The following is a 6364-nucleotide window of genomic DNA, read 5'->3' on the forward strand; positions in this document are numbered from 1 at the left end:
TAAAAAGAGCACATGTGTATCTTTTCAGCTATTTAAACAGGTCAATAGCAACAAACCTGCACACAAAGGGAATTACTCTGGCGCCTGTAACTTTTTTTTTTCTATCCTCTGCCCTGACCACTGAGAAAACCACTTCACGTGGGCAACCTTGTCTGACTGCTACCCTAACACTTTGGTGCCACCCTGCATTTGTCTCTGTTCCTCTCCAATAAACTGGTTAACATTTCTATCAGGAAGGATGCTAATTGGATGATGACCAACCTTAATTATGTGGTGATCTGAAGTAGATTCTTCTTCCATCACGGAAAGTCACTCGTATATTCCTGAGCTGTGAAAATCTCCATGTGTATTAGATATGGTTTGAGGCACGCCTTGCTCTGCCCCCTTCCCAGAAACTTGGACTCTATGCTGCAGGCACCCCATCCCCATGCCTTGGCCGCAGATGATTGGATAGAGTTGGGCATGTGGTTCAAGGGCCGTAGGTGGGCTGAGCCAATCAGATTCTACTTCTCAGAAACTTGAACTGGTGAACTAAGACGCAGTTTCCTTCACTGCAGGAGCAGCCTTATGCACCAGGAGGATGAAGGGTGGGGGATAAGGTAGAGAGAGGCAGAAAGAGGAAGGGAAAGAGAACGTGTACCAAGTGAGGCAGGGACCTATTGAGCGATGAGAGCATCTCTCACGTGGACCATGAGAGACACAGCTGGAAAGCTTAATTCTTGGCTCTCTGAGTCCCAGGCAACTTCCAGGAGGACCGGCTGTACTTCCAGCCCTGTTGCTCTGTGAGATTCTCCCTATCAAACTCACTTAAGTCGTTTTCTGTCCTCACAACCTAAACTGCTGAACAGAACCCAAAGTATGTTAGCAGCTCACATTTCTTGCATTTCTGGCAAGACTGACTTAGGCTTAGGCAATAATTCATACTAACTATAAAACAGCATCTTAAACTTGTAAACATTTGTCGTTCACAATAAAACCCATACAGAATTGGAGTTCATGGATGTGCTCAAAGCTCTTCCTTAATGTAGGCATTAGCCCGTGTCTCCTCTTCAGCTCGCTGTCTAGGAGACCTGCAAAGGCCCAGCAGAGGGTTTGTCTTTCAGGGGTGTGAAGGCCATCAGGGACCGAGGAGTGATGGAGAGGAGACCACTCCATGCTGCCTGTTGTTTAAGAACTCCCTCCTATCCCACTTGCCGCCAAAGGTATTTTCCTCTGTGTTGGTGATAAGCTTCCAGGCCTTCATTTTTCGTGATTTCAGCTGTGTACCTTGGGCATGTCCATCTGTTTCTGACTTAGATAAACATCTGAGATGGACTCAAGTGTGCCTGCCATGGCTGTACGGATTCAGGCTGCCCACGCCCTTGTTTCCTGTTTGCCACACCAGCCTCACCCTATATGGCTGTCTCCAACCTGGGACCTGCAAGGAGACTCTGCAGAGCCCAGGCCGGGGTCAGGCCTCTTCGATGGGCAGTGGAATATGGCATGTGTGTTCCTCGGACATCTTAAGCTCCTGTTCATTCTTAGGAGTCCGTGACCCTGCTAAATAACGTTCTTTCATGAGCTGTATTTGTTTAAGAACCTGTTTCTGGGTGAACCCAATGTCCTTGGTTAATTTTTTTTTTGCTTTTTGCTTTTAAATTATTTTATTGAGATTATAATAGTTTATAACATTGTGAACTTTCAGGTGTACATTATTATTTATCCATTTCTGTATAGACCGCATTGTGCTCACCACCAATAGTCTAATTTTTATCTGTCACCATATATATAAGCCCCTTTACCCCTTTTGCCCACCCCCCACCCCCTGCCCCTCTGGCAACCACTAATCTGTTCTCTTTGTCCATGTGTTTGTTCATCTTCCTCATATGAGTGAAATCATGTGGTGTTTGTCTTTCTCTGTCTGGCTTATTTCACTTAACCTCATACCCTCAAGGTCCATCCATGTTGTTGCAAATGGGATGATTTTGTCTTTTTTTATGGCTGAGTAGTATTCCATTGTATATATACACCGCATCTTCTTTATCCATTCATCAGTTGATGGGCACTTGGGTTGCTTCCATGTCTTGGCCATTGTGAACAATGCTGCAATGGACACATGGGTGCATAAGTCTCTTTGCGTTGTTGATTTCAAGTTCTTTGGATAAATACCCAGTAGTGGGATAGCTGGATTGTATGGTATTTCTATTTTTAATTTTTTGAGAAAATTCCATACTGTTTTCCATAGAGGCTGCATCAGTCTGCACTCCCACCAGCAGTGTAAGAGGGTTCCCTTCTCTCCACATCCTCTCCAACCCCATGTCCTTGGTTAATTTTAACCTCCCTAGAGGTTAACAATGTTAGCAAAACTTGGTTTGATGTCTAATGTCTATCGTGGCCATTCCCTTGGTCACACTGACTTGATGAATATGTCAGGGTATCAATAACTTCAGGAAGCTTCTCTCCCCAGGACTACATCTAAAACTTTGCTCTCCTCAAGTCCTGGATCAATAAAAGAAATTTCAGGGGAAAGTAATCACACTACAGTCATGCACCACATAATGATGTTTCAATCAACAACGGACCACATATATGACAGTGGTCTCATAAGATTAGTACCATATAGCCTAGGTGTGTAGTAGGCTATACCATCCAGGTTTGTGTAAGTATACTCTATCATGTTCACACGACGACGAAATCGCCTAATGGCACGCTTCTCAGAACACATCCCTGTCCTTAAGCAGAGCATGACCGTATTAGAATCTTTGCTTCTTTAAGAAGTAACAGCTGTGGGTCCGCCCCGTGGCTTAGCGGTTAGGTGCGCGCGCTCCGCTACTGGAAGCCCAGGTTCGCATCCCGGGTGCACACCGACGCACCACTTCTCCGGCCATGCTGAGCCCACGTCCCACATGCAGCAACTAGAAGGATGTGCAACTATGACATACAACTATCTACTGGGGCTTTGGGGAATAAAAAAAGGAGGAGGATAGGCAATAGATGTTAGCTCAGAGCCGGTCTTCCTCAGCAAAAAGAGGAGGATTAGCATGGATGTTAGCTCAGGGCTGATCTGCCTCACAAAAAAATAAAACAATAAAAAATAAGAAGTAACAGCTGAGCTTGGCTCTCGCTATCAACTTGCAGTTTGGAATTCACTTGATATTTGTATGAGCACTATGAGCTTGAACTCCAGTGAAGAAATAAAACGTGACGAAGAGTTTTAAGCACAAAGAACTGAAATCAGAATGAGGTTCTTGTTGATTTCTGCTAAGAGAATGTAGAAACCTATGAAAGCCTTCTCAAAAAAGTAGCATCTTACTGCAAATGTAAGTGGTGCAATCTCAAGGCTGACCCAAGGACCTCTGCCAAGCAGGCCTTTATGCAAGCTAGGAGAAGGGGACCCCACTGGTGCAGGACTCGGCTAGTGGACGGAGCCTTGTTGGTAGAAAAAGACACCCCTTCCTCTGGGGAAATTTCTCTGGGGAAATTGACATCCCCTTCCTCTGGGGCCATCGCTTGGAGGGGAGATCCCAGCCCCTATTCACTTCCTCAGTCAGGTGCCCTGAGCAAGGCACACACCACACAACTCCGTGCAGCGGCCTTGGTTGGACCAGGAATAACAAAACAAAAAAAACCAAAAACACTGCCCTCCCACTCTGGGCAAAATCCCAAACCCCCAGATAAATACCATTGGAATCTATTGATTCTTACCTGAAACTCGTATTTCAGTGCTACCAAAGTGTGCTCTATAGACCAGTGTCACATTGCGAACTCTTTGTTGCTAGTCTGCAAGAATACTTATAGGAATTGAGCAGAAGTGTTTAGAAACTTTTGTAGCAATTTGATCTCAGTGTAACACTTTTACTGTATTTTACAAAAGTCCCTGTCTGCAAAGGATTGGAAATTTTAAACTCTTGTCCATCACCACAGATAGTGGTGCCACAATTTTCAAAGGGAAAAAGCCACTTTACTCCCTGCTCTAAAAAGAGAATCATGTGGCATTTCCTTTCCTGTACAGTATATAGAGTATCTTTCAATTTGCTTGCACTTATAAAGACATACAGGAGGGACAGCCAGAAATGCAACTACTAATATCACTGGTCTCACAAGCAGATTGAAGGGTTCCATTATTACCTTGTGAAATATAAACCAAGTGGAAAAATTAATTTTTCTCATTTACCATTTGCCGATTAACAAATTAAACATAGATCGAAAATGCACCAGTGCTGAGTTTTTCTTTTAATCTATCCAGCATGTTTAATTATAGCTAAAGGTAGCTTCTGATAAGAGAGATACAAATATTCATCTTTCCTATTTACCTACAATGATATGAATATTTTATAACAAATATCATTTTCACCACGCATCATCTCATCTCTGCTCCTTTTTTATTTAAGGGAGTCATCAATATGTCTACTGGGAATCACATACTGAAAGTTCCAGAACATTCAAGCAGCTTTTCAGGCCTTCGCCCCAGTCATCAGTTTGCACCAGCTGCTTCTCTTCACTTAGCCCTGGTTCTTCCCAGGAAGCATAGTCGACAGAGAAGCCAGCACCCAAAGGAAGTCCGTGTACGTGCTGAGCAGTGGACAGAAGCCAAGATTGGACAGGCACTGGAAGTAGTTCCCAAGTTGTTTCCCAGATCTTGTCTTTGGGGATGGCAGTGATAACAAGAAGTGGGGCCAGGAAAGTCTCAGGCTTTTGTGTCAGTTCTTATGAAATTCTTGATGGATAAGTCACAATGAAGTACAGCTGTGACCCTGCCCATAGAGCACTCTAGCCTTCCTGCTCTGACCCTCACTTGACCTTTTCAAACTTCTGTGGGCAGCAAAACAAAACTATAAACTGCTATGCTGATATTCAGTTGTAACTACCGACCTCTATTTGGTTCTGTTTAGATGTTCCGTCTGAGGTTTCATAGGTTAGGAAGAAGAAAACATTCTTTGCTTACAAACAGGCTATTTCAATGGAGAAAATATTTCTGTACTTCAGGAAACCTTCTTAGAACACATTCCTAGTTTAAATAAACTACTTGTACAGAAATAAGTTTTACCACCCATCTAGACTAAGTTGAAAATATTTTAAGCACACATTTTTTTAATTTTAGGAAATTCTCTTGACTAAACTTTCCAAGAATCATTACAAATAACTGACAGTGGTGGCAGCAAAATGACTTAACAATGTAAGACCTGATGACATGACTATGAAGACCAATAGATCGACTACATACAGAAATTTGGTTTTTAAGCAGAGAATGGTCTTTTTTTCCAGAGACATTCCTATTTTTAGGAATATAACTTGGACATCCCACGTGTAGTCCACTCATCCACACCGGTGTTGAACCACACTCAGTCCACACAGAGCTCTCGTTTCCTCAAACACATTCTCTCATCTCCAAGGGCAGACACGTGGCACACACTCCTGGCTGTTCTACAGAGCACTTTGGTCTCGGGGCTGTTGAATGTGCGAGTGAGTGGTTTTTCCATTACTTATAAACCATGTTGACGTTAAGCATAAGTGTAATCCAGATAAGTTTTCATTTTCTTGGCCTACAGGAGTATGGCAGGATTAAAACCAAAGTGGATTAAGGGAAGACCCAACTATTTTGAATAAATAATATAGAAGTGATTGTACAATTTGGAACCACTTAATTTTGTGTCAGACTATAAATCAAACATTGTGACAAAAATAGGATTGGAAGGAAACTGAATGCCTATAGAGAAAAGTATCCCTAAATATAGTAATACCGAGGTAATGAAACAATATTCAACTTATGAAAAGCAACCCAGTAGACTGTTCATGTTTTAGATCCATAAAAGTATAGATTATATTTTTAAATTTTACACAGTAACTAGTCTTCAGCAGTGTGAAAAACATTCTCGTAAAAAGAATCACACGGCTGTAGGAACTTGCCATTTAACCTAAAACTGATACTAATTCTGAATTAGTCATCCCTTTATTCATATTTGTATAGGTTTTCACATATTTAGTTATCAATTAAAAAACATTTCTTTAATGTGAAATTCCCAATATTTTCAGAGTACTCAGAAGTTAGATGTTTTTCCTCCCCAGACCAGCTTGGACAAAATTAAAGTGATCTCTCTTTGATCTCCAATATGAGAAAATCATCTGACATATAACAATAACAAATATTTCCATCTGAAATTCATTGGTGGGAAAGTCCTTGGAAAATTAAGGTGAATGCCTCCTGATCTGGGCCGCTCTTCTTTCCTGGGCTGGGCTGATCCCACACAAGCTTGGTCTTGGGCTCTCCTATACACTAGAAAAGGCCCTGGGGCTTTTCCCTGGTCCCTTGGTTCAAGACTGTGAAGGCACACATCCCAGAAATTCAAGTCGCCAGGGTGACCCTGAATTAATAGTTTCTTGGAAG

This window comes from Diceros bicornis, chromosome 20, assembly GCF_020826845.1.
Source record: "Diceros bicornis minor isolate mBicDic1 chromosome 20, mDicBic1.mat.cur, whole genome shotgun sequence".
In the NCBI taxonomy this organism is placed as follows: Eukaryota; Metazoa; Chordata; class Mammalia; order Perissodactyla; family Rhinocerotidae; genus Diceros; species Diceros bicornis.